This window comes from Parasteatoda tepidariorum, chromosome 2 (genome assembly GCF_982258835.1).
Source record: "Parasteatoda tepidariorum strain Cologne lab strain chromosome 2, Ptep-v5.0, whole genome shotgun sequence".
Taxonomy (NCBI): Eukaryota; Metazoa; Arthropoda; class Arachnida; order Araneae; family Theridiidae; genus Parasteatoda; species Parasteatoda tepidariorum.
This window is the reverse complement of record NC_141756.1, coordinates 66,566,173-66,585,881: the sequence shown is the minus strand read 5'-3', so window position 1 is coordinate 66,585,881 and position 19,709 is coordinate 66,566,173. Positions and strand designations below refer to the sequence as shown.

Genomic DNA, 19,709 nt, shown 5'->3' with positions numbered 1-19,709 from the left:
GAGCTGATTTTTCAGAGTCTAATTAAGTTTAAATTACTGAAATATATAGATTCCAAATTTCACTTTTTATACAGTTATCTTCAATAAGTTCTTAGATACTTCATTTTCAAGTGAAAAGAAAAATCATACCATAAAGTTTAAGCCTCTCTTAAAATTTCAGTATAAAGAAAAGTGAAACGAAATCTTATAACGCGTTCCGATTGAGATAAAAAAATTTTTTTTTCTTCATTTGAAAGATAATTAATTTTTCTATTTTTAATTTTTTAATTTAGTTTTTAAAGTTGCTGAAAAAAGCTCATGATTTTTTAAAGTTCGTGATGCGTCCCAGGCTACCTTGAAGTGCATTATCATAGTCACTGTTTAGAATCGTGACACACACATAATGGGAGATTTATACTTAACTAACGTGAAATTTGCACTTGAGATTTACATTTTATATTTACATTATAGATTCGATAAGCGCAAAAAACTTAACATCGCAAGTTTATGTCCTTGAAACTAAATTCATGCAATATCACTAAAATAGAATGCCTTTCGCTAGTAAATTTCTGATGTTTTTCCAAAAAAGTTAGTTACTTCAAGTAATTAAATATATCTTCGAAAAAATTAAGATAAAAACTGCATTACCCATCGAGATAAATACTCTAGTGTAATGATTTTTAAAAATTACCTTTGTAATTCACTCAGCTAATATCGAGATTATCAGAACCATTTCGATAGTAACTTTAACGCATTTGTAACTACTAATTTCGGGACGCTTTGCGCACTAATTTTGGAACGCTTCTTTTAAAAATTTGGTAAAGAAACATTTGTCAGAACTCTCCAAAATTATACAATAGATGTCCTAAGTATTTGTTCTTAATATGTAGTATAGATGGCAGCACATTTTGAGAATTAAAAAGGTGGTAGTGGTGCAGAAACGGCAGCAGACGTTCATTTTCCTGATAAAAATGGCGATAAGAAAAGTAAAGTTATTGCACTTATTTTTAATAATAACCATTTTATAACTAATGTTATTTATCAGTTAAAATAATATTTTAGAATACGTATTTCTAAATTTTTTTATATTTTATATTTTTTGAGGGTTTTATATCGTCCTTATTTTGGGACTGTAGGCACGAAAGGATCCGTGTTTTTTCCCGCTCATTCTGTGCTTTACAGCAATATTTTATCTTATAAGATATTTTTAAAAATTAATTTTAACATATCTTCCGGAATATTCGATTATAAAAATAAATTCTTAGATTTTTAAATATATATGTATATTTTAATCGTTTAATTAATTTTACCTTCTATTATGGAAAAAGTACACTTTTTTTTAAACAAATTTGTGCAACCTTTTCAAAAACCTCTTATAACTTATTCAAGCATAAAAATATTTCAAAGCAAACTATAATATTGAAAATAGTCAGAATTATTAAATTATTTAATAATTTTTGAAAATTATGAAGCATTTAGAATTTTGGTTTTCTCATTAGTACTAGAAATGTGAAAACGAAAGCATCTTTGAAAATATGAGAATATTTTAATGAAATGGTCTTAAAATGAATCTTCTTAAACAATGCATCATGTTATCATAAAAATTTGACATAATTAAATATATTAATATCTGAAATATTTTTATGTAAAATAAGTAATATGTCCTGAAATTAATGTTTCATATGTTGGTTTTTGAAAATTAATATTTTCAATAATGTATTTGTATTTGGGTTCAAAAGTGCGATACTAAATACTTGACATATATATAGTTTATGCCCATTTTCTTCATCAAAACTTTTGGATTTTCTGAGTTTCAAACGAGGAAAATGTTTAACATGTAATCAAAAACAACTTCGCCTGGTTCTTCAGGTAGACCTATTACTAAAACACGCAGATGCAAATTGCAAGATTTCATTAGATATAAACCACTTTGGCGAGGAGCATAAAACGCTGTTATGCTGCCAAAATACTGAAAAAAAGGGCAAGAAAATGCAGTAAATGTAAAAATGAACTGCACGATAATTTTGTGAGATTTTCCTACAAAATAACTACATTTTTTTTCTAAAGCTACTAATAATCTTATTTTGAAGAAAGGACTTAATTTTATCAACTTTTAAAAGTATTTCAGCTATGTTATGTTTATTAAAAATTATTAATCTTTAGATAAAACCTGTACATTCATGCGTATAGCGACCCCAAATTGGGAAATTTTAATTTTTATAAAATAAATTTTAAAAAATTGAAATCTAATTTTTAATATTTTTATGTTAATTCGACACCGTTTTCTGAAATTAAGCAGAACATTAAATTGGAAAAAAAAATCAGACATAAATGGGTTAAATAAGGCAAATTTATTACATTCTGCACAAATTACACAGATATGCATGCTTTTTCAGTTTAGTGACGTATGGAGTCAAAGAATAGAAGCAAACTCAATATAGAAATGGATATCGAAAAGAAAATCGATTTTGCTCAGATTTAAAAATAATAATTGTTTCAATTTCATTAAATATTCAACCAATTTTATTTACATTTACAGAACATTATAATAAAATATATTTTAAATCTTAATATAATATGCTTTATTACTATTTTTAAGCTATTTTATGTTCTTTTTTATTTTATCAATGTTCATTTCTATAAAGAGTGTTTATTTCTCCTATTTCTTGAAGTTTAATTCATTAAAGCCAACATGGGAAAAAGAATAAGAATTAAGGAATTGGTGTAAAATGAAATAAAATAAAAGTTTACTCAGACGAAGCTTATTTAGGGACAAAAGAATCTATCCTATTGTTTTTTCTACTAAGTCTAAACACATTTTACTGTTGACTTGAATAATTTGCAAACGTAAGCATTATCAAAATTTAATAGGAATACCTATGCACAAATGGTGATCAATTTCAATCTCTTATCTTAGAAAAACTTAACTTCTTTTCTATACCCACCTTTTGACCCTGTCCCTTGATTGTGGTACTAGTTCTATCATTGCGAGACTAGTTTATACCAGCACTGCTACCGTAGATAGCCATGCAATTCATCCAACTATCGACAGAGTTATGCCAAGGTTGGTTTACTAGTTTATACCAGCACTGCTACCGTAGATAGGCATGCAATTCATCCAACTATCGACAGAATTATGTCAAGGATGGTTTACTAGTTTATACCAGCACTGCCTCCATAGATAGCCATGCAATTCATCAAACTATCGACAGAGTTATGTCAAAGATGGTTTACTAGTTTATACCAGCACTGCTACCGTAGATAGCCATGCAATTCATCCAACTATCGACAGAGTTATGCCAAAGATGGTTTACTAGTTTATACCAGCACTACTACCGCAGATAGCTATGCAATTCATCAATCTATCGACATAGTTATTTATGCCAAGGATGGTTTACAAGTTTATACCAGCACTGCTACCGTAGATAGGCATGCAATTCATCCAACTATCGACAGAATTATGTCAAGGATGGTTTACTAGTTTATACCAGCACTGCCTCCATAGATAGCCATGCAATTCATCAAACTATCGACAGAGTTATGTCAAAGATGGTTTACTAGTTTATACCAGCACTGCTACCGTAGATAGCCATGCAATTCATCCAACTATCGACAGAGTTATGCCAAAGATGGTTTACTAGTTTATACCAGCACTACTACCGCAGATAGCTATGCAATTCATCAATCTATCGACATAGTTATTTATGCCAAGGATGGTTTACAAGTTTATACCAGCACTGCTACCGTAGATAGGCATGCAATTCATCCAACTATCGACAGAATTATGTCAAGGATGGTTTACTAGTTTATACCAGCACTGCCTCCATAGATAGCCATGCAATTCATCAAACTATCGACAGAGTTATGTCAAAGATGGTTTACTAGTTTATACCAGCACTGCTACCGTAGATAGCCATGCAATTCATCCAACTATCGACAGAGTTATGCCAAATATGGTTTACTAGTTTATACCAGCACTACTACCGCAGATAGCTATGCAATTCATCAATCTATCGACATAGTTATTTATGCCAAGGATGGTTTACAAGTTTATACCAGCACTGCTACCGTAGATAGGCATGCAATTCATCCAACTATCGACAGAATTATGTCAAGGATGGCTTACTAGATTATACCAGCACTGCTACCCTAGATAGCTATGCAATTCATCCAACTAACGACGAAGTGATGCCAAGGATGATTTTAGTTAGTGAATGAGGATTTATTTCTAGTATATCAATATTAATCTAATTATCTAATTATAATATCACTTAATCTAACTTTTATTATTCTGTTATGGATAATTAGTTCAAAGATAGTCGCTTTTGTGTATTTTTATGTAGCTATAGAAACACAGAATAAAAAAAAAATTATCTTTTATCGTTCCTTGCATTGCATTAAATACTCTTTAGAAAACTCGCTCTTTTCATCAAAGACCTTAATGAGAGTCATTAACACTAAACTTGTTATCTGGAAGGGATTCCTTAACACGAATTAGGGATAGATGCTATCTAGACTTATACAGTATAATGTTTAATGGATAAGTCACTTTTACTTACCTAAAACTATGCGAGGGAATAATGCCCATCAAGAATAATGCTTCCTTTAATAAAATTTAATAAAATAAATTAGGAGCTTAAAAATGAGTTTCAGTTTAGATTGCATAATTAAAAAAATATTTGACCGATATTTTAACTCTTTGACGCAGAATTTTTATTGAACATATTTTTTATACGTTTTTTTTAATTATTTTGAATTAATTTAAATAAAAATAAGTGAAAAATATTATGCGTAGCATTTTTATAATTTTTGATTGGGAAATACAGCATGAAACATTGGCGACATTTTCTGCGTTAAAGGTAAAATTTTCCACACACTGCTCACATCCAAACAATAACTTTTAAAATTTGCTTTTATTTGCTGTTATTTATGCTAAAGGAAAACAGTTGTTCTGATTGAATTTTCGTTAATTTACGAAATCAATTATTCCAAATAAATTTCTAATATGAAGAAATTTTATTTTCAAACTACTTTTTTTTATGTTTTATATTTTTAGTATAAATATAATTCCGATAATCTAACAGAATTTTTAGTAACTATTAATCTTTTTATTAAAATCAAATAATATCAAAATATATTTTTGCTTGTATTTAGAGCCTCAGAAAAAAATATATAAAAGGGTCCCATCTGCATTAAAGGGTAAAAACTATAGCAAAAAATTATGTTAATTTGTTTCATTTTTTTATAAATAATAATTAGTTTTATAGATAATGTTTAAATCTTTTCCTTATCATGTATTGAATTGAAATATAATTAAATGCACTTAGAAAAAATTATTAGCTATAACAACTACTATATATATTTTTATATAATTATTTTTTAAAACCTTATAAAATAATTTAATTAAAAAAAACTTGGGTATAAAATGTTTTAGGCATTACTATAAGAAACATATTCAAACTACCACTTTTAGGCATACATGCTAAGTTTAGGCTATTTAAAATCTTTGTCAAGATAGAAAATAAAATAAAACATTTAAAATGTTTTCTCTTTTAAATTTTTGAATACTCTAGGTCATCTACTTTAAAATGTAATTAAATTATCTACATGTTTAAACATACTACAGTGTCATAATTTGAAACTTCTATGAAGTGCAAAAAAGTAGTTTTATACAAAATTGTTACTTTTTTGGGCGTACTTATACATTTTAAAATCATCATCAAGGAGTTAATATATTTTAAAATCCTCATCAAGGAAGAAAAACGAAATTGTAAAAAACTTCGGATTAAATTACAATAAAAAATACCGGTACTCAAGGGGCTGGTATTTTTTACCATGAAATAAAAGTTTTCTTTTACGGAACACAAAGCTGATATACCCCAAATTATTTTAGTAATAATAACAGTAAAATCAGTGAATCACTCTAATTAAATAAATATTACTGTAAAAATTACGAATTAATATTTTGCGTTAAAAAGGGATTTTATGCTAAAAGGGTTTTTTCAGATGATGCATCCAAAATACCCGTACTTCATACAGTAATTTGATACAGAATGTTTTGCAGAGTATTTCCTTTTTTTATACCTGATGAAGGTTTTAAAAATATCTAAGTGCATCTAAAAAGTAAATATTTCAAAAAAATATTTTTAAAAGAAATCAAAATGTATCTAAAAATTAATATTTTGAATTTCTAATGTTTCGAAGATATATTATTTTTTTTTAAAATCAGGAAAAAAAAACAAAGTAATTTCTATTTAATATCTACATTTTTAAAAATTTTATTATATTTTATTTTAAAACTCTTATCAGGTATTAAAAAAGATATCATATATAAACTGACTACTTTTTTAAATATACTACCTTATTTAAGAAGAAAAAAATCTACTCAATTACAAAAACAATTCTTACATAAAATTCCCACTTAGTTTAAATATACTACGCTAACTTTTGTTAAAATCTTTACCAAGCGTAAAGAGGAAATATCTTGCATAAAATATATACTAATTTTAGATATACTTCTCTAACCTTTTTTAAAATTAGTTTTCATGCTTGAAAAGAAAACATCACGCTTAAAACATCGACTTTTTTAGTTACATCTCCCAAACCGATATTCTACCCAATACTTTAACTCCTACATATATAACTCGTGTATCCATGTTTCATTGTTTTAAAAACCTTCCTTGTTAGCGAATATTTCGAAACCTTTAATGAAGTCTAGACTTCTTTTCAAGCTGCTTAATCACATATAACCTTTTCAACCTCACGTCCTTTTCACCTAGCTAATGAGTGACTAAAACAGCAAACACCAAGCTTCAATGTTCAAGCCTCGGTCACAGTTAAAAAGACCCCAAGAAAAGCTTTGTTTTGTTAGTGATGAAACTTCATCAAAAACAAACATTATTTTAAGAACTGCTGCTAAACGATTTTACGTTTTTTTCTCTTCATTACTGTGGAGCTTTTTGCAGGGAAATTACTTATAATACATACGAAGCAACTATATAAGGATATGAATTTCATTAGGAAAAAAGGAGCAATTAGTTAGAAGTATTAAAATATTTTATGTTTAGGAAAAATAGTATTTTAATAATGTAGAAAATATTTACATTTACTACAAAAATCTGTTTTAAAGCATAATTGGTTCACAGCCGGTTGAAAAGATTAAAAAAAAGTTTCAAGGTTTTACAAACTGTTTGTTAAGCTGAAATATTATTTAAATAAAAGAAATCATAAAAGAGAAAACAATGTAAATCTGATGTAAAAAAAAAACAAGTTTGTAAGAAGTACTAGTATTTGAAGATAAAATGAGATTTTTTTAACTAATTAAGAAGGTTTAAAAGTTCAAGGTTTTACTGTTCAAGGAAAAAATTCCTATCATCTTGTCGGCTAACTAAGAATTCGATTTTATCAGAATAATATTGAGAAAAAGACGGCAGGAGCGCAATGATGATTGCAATGCCACCAACCATTCCGCCGTTGGTATACTATGATTGAATCGATAGACTAATATTCAATTAGCTATATGTTTAACTTTTTTTCTTACATCGATCCATTATTTGTTTAAAGTTTTTGGTCATAAGATATTATCAAATATAATGCTGCGACAATAATTGCTTAGGTCTGTAACATACAATGATTTGTGTATTGAAATAGATATTGTGAAGCATCAAATAGATTCCATTCTCAATGTATTGTACAATTTCCTATAAATGTTTGTAACTGTAATGTTGTATAATTCCAATTTAAAACTTATTTCAAAATTTTTCTCTGTAGTTTGATTTAATCTTTACTAAAAGTATACAATGTCTTATATGCTTTTCTTGTCTTTATTCGTTTTAACGAAAAACAAGGTAGTTAGATTTATTATATTTATTTTAATAAGAATTTTTAGAGTGTCCGTAAACTTGTAAGTTTCATTGATTTCAACGATTGAAATAAGTTAAGCTTTTTCCTTGGTGCTCTAGAAATTAAATTTCGTTTCTTCTTTCTTTGATATTCTTAAATATTTCATAATGTATTCGAGTTCGTTCGAATTTATGAGTGAATGTTAACAATCTAAATTAGTTGTACCCCCCCCCCCCAATTAGTTATTGAAACGTCACAATACTTAATAACCGCGCGGAGAATTCGAGTTAGCAAGTTTGACCAAGTGTTTTCTCAAAACGACTAATATTAATAAAAAAAATGCTACAATAAGTCTTAAAATCGAAAGGAAAAAGATGTGTTCTAATTTTTAATTCCAATGTATTTGTGTGACGATTTAGATGTTCTCAAAATGTACTGATATACCGTCACGCAATAAAAAGGACTTCAAACGCCAATACAAAAAAAAATAATAATAATAATACAAAAAAATAGTCATGCTTTTGGAAAGATGATGATATTTTTGGTAACAATCTACCTGAGCTGTTGAAATTTATGAGTTTAAACAACACAATAAAAGAACAAGCTACAATAAGAAAAGAATTTAGTTACTTTCAACCGCAGCAATAACTAAACGAAGAAAAGAAAACGAGTAACAGATGTTAGGTCGCAAACGTGATTTCGACGTCGTTACGCAATAGGTATCAGAGAAAATGAAAGATACGAGTTTTATCTAGAATTGTACATAATCAAAATTCCTTTAAACGATTATGTGGGGGTATAGCTCAGTGGTAGAGCATTCGACTGCAGATCGAGAGGTCCCCGGTTCAAACCCGGGTGCCCCCTGTTTCTATTTTTTTTTAAAAAATGCATTCACTTACTAAAAATCATATGGAAGTTTGATAAAAAAAAATGTCTGAACTTCTTATAACAGAAATTTAAATTTTTTAAAATATCTTTCAATTGTAAGTTAAAATAATACAACAGAAAAGTTAGATTAAATAAAAGGTAATTAGAAGAATAAAATTTATTCTGTTCGCTTTTTTTTTCAAAACATGATTAAAAATTTCGATTTTTGTTTCTGAATCTGAACAAAATTAATATTACAATGAAAATAATATTACAATGCACGAAAGTTGAATTTGATAAATAAGGAAGATATGTATTCAGTGGCAAGGCATGCGACTGCAGACACGGGTATAAAACAATTAAAAATGACATAGCACATATCTTCTGTAGTAAAAATATCCATAAGGCGAATTTTCTATTTACATAAAAAAATGAATTTATTAATTAAATAAATATAACTTTTTTATGGGAATTCATTTATTTATTCTCGAAAATTTTATGTTTGCAGAAGCGGTATTTTTTGCATTTTTTACGCATTTATAAATAGATTTCGTAAGATATATAGGTTTCTTATATGCCTGCAACTTTTTGCTGCTGAATTTAGTGGAATAGTTCGAAAATTAAACAGTTATAAGACTGCGTTAATTTTACCATTGCGGCAGAATACTAGTATTGCTTATATATTTAGTAAAACTAGTATATATATGATTGTAAAACTGAGAGTTTGATACTATTTTGTCCCAAAGAAATAACGTGCAATAATTTGCTATCTGCAGTTCATCTTTGAGTCAGATGGCCTTAGTGTATTCTTTATAAAAACTAATAAAAACATTTAATTTTTTGCCAACAAACTAAATTTATGATGATATTATCACCGAATTCACTTTCCAAGTAACTACAGCAGTCAAATTTAAATTAGAGTTCTCTGCTGGTTAACCCCAAAATCAAGGAAAACCACGAAAACCTTCCATGGTTAGCCTGATAGCAAGGGGACTCTAACCCATAATCCATCTACCATTGAGAGTATTTTACGTCAGCACTGCCGTTGGTGCGAGCTGGGCGTGGAATTCGAACCCGGTTTGCCTTATTGAAAGGCGAGCGCCCTATCCACTGAGCCACTAAGGCTAAAGAAGAACTTGTTGCGAATTATCCATCGTCAATAAATAGCTTTAACTTTTGAATAACTAGAAGTTTCAAACTTCAAATGGAGCACTAATTCAAATTACAATTGTTTCCTAAATGTTGAAGTAAAAATTTTCTTCCTTTCATTGCAAGTACCGCATTTAGACAATATAGAATTAACAGAGAATAGAAAAACAAAATAATTGAAGTAAATTAAATTAGAAAAAAACTTCTTTATCCAAGGGGACTAAAAAGAATAATTATAATTATTATTAATAAATAATAATGGTATTGATGCATTAAAATAATAAAAATAATAAGTGAATTATAAGTCCTTAAAAATTCTTAGTAGTAAACCTTAAAGTAAAGTCCTTAAATTAAAAGTTCTTTAAAGTAAAGTCCCTAAAATAATTGGAGATTTATTAACACTAATAAATCTCTTTTTGCCTCAACTAAAATGAAAAACGTAGTGCATTTAAAATTCGTAATAAAGTTCTGTCACCAACGAAAATCTTTCTCTACGTCTAGCGAAAGTGATGTGCCTACTTTTATAATTTAGGTGTGATGAATTATTATTAAATTGCCTACGTGAAATATCTAACTAATTATTTTAGAAAACTTTTGACAAAAACATGCAGCTTCAAATATTTATTAAAAAAAAACATTTACATCTACATTTTTAAAATTATTTTCTCTAATTTCATGCATGATGTCTTAAAATCTGTTAACCTAATTTACAAGAAATTATGCTTAATTGTTCTTTATATTCTTGGGAGAGAGGTTACACACTAACAGACCAAACTGATAATTTAAATTTTGTCTCAAAATTGTCTTTTAGTCAAATGAGATTTGATTTTACAGTCAATTAATTATTTTTGGCGTATTTCAGGTGTCAAGTAAATAGATAATTTCTCAAGTAACAAACCTTACATATCAAGCAAACCTTAAAAATAATATTACCTTAGCCTTTTTTTTTTAAAGAATGCATTCATAAAAAAAAGTAAAAAATATTTTTTATCGCTTCATAACCACTATTACTCCCTAAATAATAAAAGTATTTGAGGAAAAAAAATCTACATTGGAAAAAGAAATTCTTAAGTTTTAATCAATAAGTACCATGTTTTATTGTAAAATACATCCATAAATCAAAATTTAAAAAAAAAAAAATGAAACTAAAATATTTCTAAATTTGCTCTCCAAAGGATAACATGACTGAATTTAATTTTCGCAATTTTTTAATTTATTTTATTCTATTCAATGTGAATATAACTAGATCCAATATAATATTCCCAATTTTCAGATATAGAAATAGCTTTTTTGTGCAGTTCTCTTAAAAATCACTTTTAAGTTTTTGTCAATAACCAGTACCACACTCCCGGCTCACAAAGATCCGTTCTTCATGATAAACGTACATGGGAAGCCAAGCTGCTCTTCAATTAATCTGAGAGACATGGTCCAGTTCCTGCCAACAGCCTCTAAGCTATTGGCTACTTTTCACAAAATCTAATTTTGCCACCCCGCTTCCTTCAAGTGCTCATTGATTGACCAAAGGACATCCCGTGATTGATCTTGTTGGTCTTTCGTAAGAGGCACCAAACTTATTAAAGAGCGTCATTTCTAGGAACTTTTCGAACAATGAATGCTTTACTAAATAAAAAAATTTTTTGGAAATTTCGTATTAGTGAGAAAAGAAAAAACAATGTAATGCATTAAAAAAATTATTTCAGAAATGCATATTTAGTTAGGAAAAATTCTATACCCAAAAAAAGTACAAAAAAATCACAAATATTCTATGTGTCATTCTAAAAGAGATAAAATTTAAATTTGTTTTCAATATTTGGTGAATGTAAAAGTATTATGCTTCAATGCTATTTGTATAAAAATATCCATACTCTAATTTGCTTTCAGTATTTTTTATATTTAGTGTTTGAAAAGTTTATTTAATTAAATGTCATATTTTTTATTTTTATTATCTCTCACTCTCTCTCTCTCTATATATAAAAAAACTGTCACTGCTGTTTTGGATGTTCAACTTAACGTGAATTTTTTTTCGTGCCTAAACTGTAAGACTCTTATAACTACACTATGGATAGATAATCAACAATAGAAATTATAGATATACAACAAAAGGTAAACCTGAAATTGCCAAGGTATGTTGAAAAATGTACAAGAATTACAATGGAATAAAAAAATATAAGACTCTTTTATATATTTGGGAATTATCAACTGTTCCACTTATAATAAAAATTGTTGGCCGATTTACAGACTGCTGAACTGTAACTACGGAGTTGAAATGTGATAATTTTGATTTGTTACCGTGCTAAAAGATCATTTTCATTTATTACCTTAAAACGATTTTTTCCACTTCCAGTATTTTTGATAATTATTGCAATTTTAGATGCCTTTTTTCAACTTTATTTCATTACTATTTTTTTTTCTTTAAATAATTAATGTTGAAGGGAGAAATGCATTTATCTCTCTCTGGATCTTTTTTTTTCTGGATCTTTATCATTTTATAAGCTCGAGCTTGATTTGATATCAAAAGTTAGAAAAAAATTAATCTCATTCAAAACTTCTAATTAAGTCACATAAATATTTATTCCTAAGTTTAAAGTTTTCTTCTTCTTCTTTTTCTTCTTTTTTTTATAATATGCAGTTGAGTTTTTACGAATCCAATAAATCGTTCTTTTCATTACGATTAAGATTAAGACCGGGATAGCCTGGTTGTCAGGGAGTTAGGCTGTGTCCAAGGGGGCTTGAGTTTGATCCCCACCGGCCAAAAACACTCCGTGAAGTAAATGGTGACTGATGCACGTTAAATCTGTCGGGTCTCAAAGTCCTCTATGCTCCCATAACAAATCATATACCTCTAGGGATACTAAATTAGAGATTGATTGTTCACTGATTCAGGCCAAAATTACGGTCTGTGATGAATGAATGGGTCCGCTTATGAACGGGCTGTGACGTGAATGTGGCTGAAGTCATATTCTTGGTCATAGATGGCTTCACAGAAAGAAAACAAGAAACTCACACTCTGCCTTACATTCTTTTAGTTTCACCGAGCAGGCTGGTTGTCATTGGCAAGTGGCAACAACAATAGCGATTAAGATGTTATGAAAATTTTCTTTCTTATGCTATAGTTATTATACATTTTATTAAAAAAGTAATTATTTAATTATCCGATCATTTATTTGGAAAATATCGAGTTTTAATATAAAGAAAACATTAACAATGAATGGAGAGCATTACCCAGGTTTGATGAATAGAGCTTCATAATTCTCTTAAAAAAAAGTTATAAATTAAAATCTGAACATGTTTTTCCAGTTTCCTGAAGACAAATTGAATAATGATAATTAGAATACATGTTTTTAAATTTTATGCTGTTACCTCTAATAAGTTTTGAGATAGCCAGTTTTTAAATTAAAAAAAAAAGAAATAATATTAGATAAAAAAAAAGTCTACAAAGTTTCAGAAATAACTTTAAATTCAGCATAGTGGAAAAAAAAACGATGAAAATTCTAACATCGCGTCCTAATTAAAAAATTTTATTAGTAAAATATTAATAAATTAAACTTGATTCAGTTACATATTTTTCAATAATTTTTCTTTTTTACTACATGCAGATGAAAAAAATTACGACTAACTGATTCGACTTTTTAAACAAATTGAGTATTTCAATCAAATATATATAAAACATCTTCCATTTAACAGTGTAGCCGATAATTATTATTTTAAAAAAACAACACTATTTATGGAAGGAATTAAATCCAGTATAATATGGCCTAGTTTTTCTTAAATAAATATTGTTTTAAATATAAATTTTAATAAAAAAATAAACGAAAATGAAAATATTAGAACTGCTGATTTTTTCATAACTTTTTTATTCCCTAAAAGGCCGCGCTCCTTCCTTCTTCCGCTCGCTAACCCCCATAATTGCTTCAGAATATTATTTTTCACCGAAATAGATCGTCTCTCTAAATTAAAAGAAAAATTCAATTAAAAAGTCTCAAATTTTTTTAATTGCGATAATACAGATTTAGTTTGAAGGAAGTGTTCTCTAAAAATTGGAACATAATAAATTTTTAAAATAGGAAAATACATAAATATTTAAATAAGCATGGTTTGTTTCTTAAAATCTGTTCTACTTTATATTTATTTTACTTTATATCAGTTTTACTATCTCTTCTAGTTTCTTTTTTCTAGTATTTTATGTTTTTAATAGGTTTACTTATTTCTTAAATTAGAAACACTTTGATTTTAGTTATTAATTAAAAAATAATAAAAAGTTGTGATCGCCTTATTACAATTACTGGCTGCCCATTGGTCAAATGCTTTTTCTTTCTGGATTGATTCCGTTAAACGCCTCAACATTTCAAATCGTGGGTCGCTAAAACTGTCTCAATTGATGTTTATCGTCGGATTGGTTTTAAAATCCTGCTTATGTACGTCAAAAAAATACTTTTCCTTCTTCAGCATTCATATTTATATTGAAATCACCATCAAGCCTGTAATTATACATTAATAATAAAAAGAATATAAAAATACTTTAAATTATTGTTGCGCAAATACATTAAAAATGCCTGCTAATGAAAATAAAAACAGCAGCGGTTGCCATAGCAATGCATACAATGACGGCGCATGCGCACTGTTTACTGTTACTCTTAAACACAGTTGAAAAGTGTGTGGACGCCATCAAATCCAAACTAAGACCCATTTTGCCAATGGGTAATAGAAAAAGTGAAACAGTAATAGCTTTTAAAATTATTGATGTTCCGTCTCCTTATCAGTTAACTTGATTTTGGTTTAGAACTTCGCTTATTACGCCGATTTAATGACATACATTTTATTTATTTTGAAGTACAGCATTTATAAGAAGATAAAATATATTATTTAATTTTTTGGAGAACATTTCCGCATTGTAGACAACGGCAAAAAGTCGTCTAATTTTAGTGATAACCGGACAGCTAATTTACATACTATCAGCCTTTAACGAATCGCTCTTTTTTTTGGAGATTTTTATCTTGGCTGTAGTTGGTTCCAATTATAATGTAAGCTTTTACTTCCTTTAATATTTGTTACTTGAGCTATAACAATGCCCAAAATCAATCTTTTTTCAAAAAAAAAAAAAAAATAGTAAGCAGGGGAATGGGTTGTTAAACGCAGCGGAATTATGAAATGGGCAATGACATGTACGAAGGTTTTTTATTTCTTTTTCTAGATAAAAAAAGCAGAAATGGGCCAGCACGAAGGGTATAGCACTTAACCATTCCCGAGAAAACTGCTACTTATAAAAATTGATGCAGGTGAAAAAAATTGATTTCTTTTGCACGATATGAAATTTTCTCCATATAATAATACTAATATCCCCTTATTTAAGCAAAAGCTCCTGCTAAAATAGAAGAAATTAACAAAGAAATAAAATTAATTCTTAAATAAAGGTTATTTTAAGATTTCAAGAAAGATTGTTTTACGATTTATAAAAAAAGATAATTATTAAAAGGTTAAAGAATTATAATCACAACGTAATTTTTCCCCATAAAGGGCCTATGATTTCATTAGATAAATTCATTATTGCCTTAGATCAGAATTTTATTAAATCACTAGTTCCTCATTTAATTCGATAAGATTTTGACTAAATCATATTGCATCATTTCATTAGATAAGATTTTTATTAATCCATCATTTTAGTATTTCATTAAATTTAATATTGAATACTTAAAATTTTTTATTTGTTTAATTAAGGTATTAAAAAACAAACTATGTATTAATTTATATAAAAATACAAATAGCATTAAGGAGAGAAAAAAAATTAAGAGATCTTATATTTACTTGGACTATTGATGAAATTGTCTTATAATAGTGTGCAGAAAATATATTATTATTATTAATTGAAATAGATAAGAATTTTATTAAATCATTACTACATCATTACATTAGATAAGACTTTATTAAATAATATTTCATCATTTCATTAGCTAAGATTTTTATTGATGCATTATTTTAGCATTTCTTTAGATTTAGTATTGAATAATTAGAAAATTTTATTTGTTTAATTTATAGGTATTAAAAATCAAACTATGTATTAATTTATATAAAAATAACATTAAGGAGGGAAAAAAATTAAGAGTTCTTACATTTGCTTGAACTATTGATGAAATTGTTTTATAATAAAATGCATAGTACGTATTAGTATCTGTTTTAATCACTAAAAGGTCGGATAAAAAATTTTTTTCTTATGACAAATTGTAAGTCTAGGAACAGATTGTAAAAACTGGAAGAAAAGATTTTTTCAATGTAATTTCTTTCAAAAATAAATATTATGTTTCGATTTAGCTGATGTATCAGCAATATTTACACACGTATTCGCATTAACACGGAAAAATGAACTTCGTGACAAGCAATAAAAGTTTAAAAGAAAAAATTTGATCAAATATTTGGTTAAAATATTTCCCGAAAAGCCAAACAATAGGTTGGATTTTTTTCAGGTACTTTTAGCAAAAAAATGTGAGTGATAAAAATGTTTTTATTACAAAGTAATCTTAAAACGTAGTTCTCTGTTAAATGTTTAAAGGGGTACGGAGATACATTTTTGAAATTATTTTGAAAAATATATTCTGTATTTGTTCTACAGTTCTCGCTTTGAATATATGTTTTCAGAGCCTTTGAAAAAAAAATTAAGAAAAAAGTGTGGCGATATAATATTTAAATGAGGAAAAAAACAAAAAGGCTATCAAACTTTGACAAAAAAAAAAAACCACTGAAGAAAGTGAACTTAGCTTAATTGCCAAAGAAAAATTCAAGAAAATATTGATAACTGCTTTTCACTTCCTGTCAAATTTATCGTGCAATTAAGAATGTCTTGAGGTTTTTAATCTTATCTTCCTCAACTGTGAGTTATTAGATTTTGATATTGTTTCCGAGCTACTGCATACTGATTTCTAAACATTAACATGCAGATTTTTTGTTTTCATTTTTGATTTATAATTTAAATATGTATATTAAAAATTTTGTTCTGCTTTACCATTAAAAAGTATGCGAAATCAATTTAAAAAACATTATCCGTAAATTTTGTAAAAAATTATATCTTGTCAAATTTTTAAATAGATGTTATTATTTTATTATTTTTATAAAAAAAATCTTATTAAATTGAAAAGAATTCAAACAATTTTGAAATTTAATTTACAATTTTTAAGACTAGCTAAATGAAATAAAAATTAAGGAAATTGGAGCAAAATTAGAGAAGTTAAAGTAAAGCAACTTAAATATGACATAGTGTAAATCCGTTGATGGTACCTTTTATTTAGCTTTTAATCTTTCTCCCTCAGAGAAAACATGAAAATATATCTTAGGACCAATTTAAGATCACTGAAAGTAAATAGCAACACCAAGTGTTATCCCGTGGTACAAGAAAGATTTTCTACAACAGAAAAAGACAAATGTAATTCCCACACTGTTCTTACACCTAAATCTGTTAAGTTTACGGAAAAAAAGTGTCAGCTGGTGTTCCGTGTATAACTGTTTATTTCTCAGAATTTTTTTTTATTTATAAACGGATGTCTATTTTTCAGGAGACTTATTTTTTATTTTTTAAGTGCTGTTATTTTAACAAACAAAATTCGTTATTTAACGAACTAAATCTGTTAAGTTTACGTAAAAAAAGTGTCAGCTGGTGTTCCGTGTATAACTGTTTATTTCTCAGAATTTTTTTTTGTTTATAAACGGATGTCTATTTTTCAGGAGACTTATTTTTTATGTTTTAAGTGCTGTTATTTTAACAAACAAAATTCGTTATTTAACGAACTAAATCTGTTAAGTTTACGGAAAAAAAGTGTCAGCTGGGGTTCCGTGTATAACTGTTTATTTCTCAGAATTTATTTTTATTTATAAACGGATGTCTATTTTTCAGGAGACTTATTTTTTATTTTTTAAGTGCTGTTATTCTAACAAACAAAATTCGTTATTTAACGAACTAAGTCTGTTATTTTAACAAAGAAAACTTTACAGCATAACTGAGTCAACATTGTAGTTGTTAAGAGCTACAAGCAGAATTCGTACAACCAGTCTATGCCGGAATTCGAACATGGTCACCCCATTGCAAGGGAGTGCTTTGTCTCCTGAGCCACCGAAGAGCAAGTTTTCATTATGATAAAAAATCATGCAATTTCTTTATCTTTAAAATCTTATTGAACTCATATTTAAGTGTAAAAAACATTTAAAACTACATTGACCCGCTCTTATAAAATTGCCTTAATTCATCAAAAAATGATCTAAATCTAAGGGAATCTAAATCAAAAAATCTAAAGGAACATATGAATCCGGTCGAGAATCATTTTGATAATAAAGTTGTTTCGCATTTTTATATGATGTTCAAAACCTTAAAATAATTGCTGAAGAGCAAAAGCAAGTAAGGAAAATAATCGTAAAATAATTTGAAACAAAAGCAAAGTTATCGCAAGGTGAGCAAAACAGCATGGCTAAAGCTAGAATTTGAACTGACTGTTTTAACCCGTTTATGATAAGGTTAAAAAATAGAAGAACGAAAATCGTTTTCTTAACAAAAGAGCTTTGAACCATCTAATATACCGAAAAAGTCTGTAAAAACAGTAAAAGAAAAAACGGAATTTCTTTACATTTCACGGATACGGTTAAAAACAGTGAAAAAATTCTGTATTTTTTAAACAATTTTTTACTATCAAAATATTTCTTTTTTGGAATTTACTGTTATATTTTACAACGCAGACATTTTGCAGAAAACTAAAAAAATAAATAATCAAACAAATACTTAATTTTTTACATCTTTGTGCTTAATACAATTTTAAATTTTATTGCTGTAAAATTAGATCAAAACCCTTACAATGGAGCCTTACAAATGATTTATTACATAAATTAAGGTTCAATTATATTGTAAAAAAAGTTCTTCAGATACTAGTATTTGCAATTATCTTTTAACCAAAGACTAAATTTAAAATACAATATTTCGTAATTTTACTACTTTATTTTAAATGTTTATTACAAGGAAATCAAAATCAAAGCTCGAATACTTGACTTACATTGCAAAAAGTAATGTTCAAGAGCTTTTAAATGGAAAAATGTATTCTCATTTAATGAAATTAACGTTATTTATAAAACTAAAACTACTCAGGATTATAGTTGTTGAAAACTCAATGTTTTCAGTTTAGAAAGATGTAAATTACTTCTCCTGAAAACAAGTATTATTTGTGTATAAATATTGTTTCAAAATAACGTATTGAATTTATAGTTAATGAATTTAAATACATTTCGTAATAATTATGGTTTTCAACTGCACCGTTTAAGTTTGATTGATTAATTGATATATATATTAAGAAGGCACATTTATTAAAGGAGTCAAATATTAAAAATATTTCAATTCATTACCTACATCTGGAGTTTTAGTATATCTAAATATAGATTAATATACACCAGTAACAGCCTGTAATTTTTTTAAAAGTCAAGATTTATTGCAAAGAAAATAAACAAAAATTTACCCATGGGTCTAACATGGAGGTACATTTACTTATTCGAGGGAATCTCAGAACTACAGGTGAGTATTTTTTTTTTCTTTATTTTAAAATTAATCGTAACTATTCAAAGTATCTGTTTTACGCGAAATGAATGTTATCCATGAAATTTGTGAAATAATTAATTTTTAAGGACATAGGAAACTGTACTGCGTTCTTTTTATATGTCATTTATGCTTTATCATTCAAAAACAAACCATTAAGTTCTTCATAAAGCATAAGATTTATTTCTCAAAAGTTACTTCTAATAAAAATAATTGCATCGGCGGACTAAATTTGAAGTTTAAATTTTATATTTAAAGAGTTAAATCAGTTAACCTTTACAATAAGCCACCTAGCTGGCAAAAAAAACTCGAGTGG

At 27.3% G+C, this 19,709-nt stretch overlaps 1 protein-coding gene and 1 non-coding gene across 2 annotated transcripts in view; one reads left to right on the top strand and one right to left on the bottom strand.

The window, feature by feature from the left end:
* The window catches only part of LOC107457443 (neuronal acetylcholine receptor subunit alpha-10), a 100,320-nt gene that overhangs the window by 65,573 nt on the left and 15,038 nt on the right, over positions 1 to 19,709 (bottom strand). The window lies entirely within an intron of this gene.
* On the top strand, positions 8,614 to 8,685 carry TRNAC-GCA (transfer RNA cysteine (anticodon GCA)). The gene has a single exon. It is a non-coding gene; the product is annotated as a tRNA-Cys (tRNA).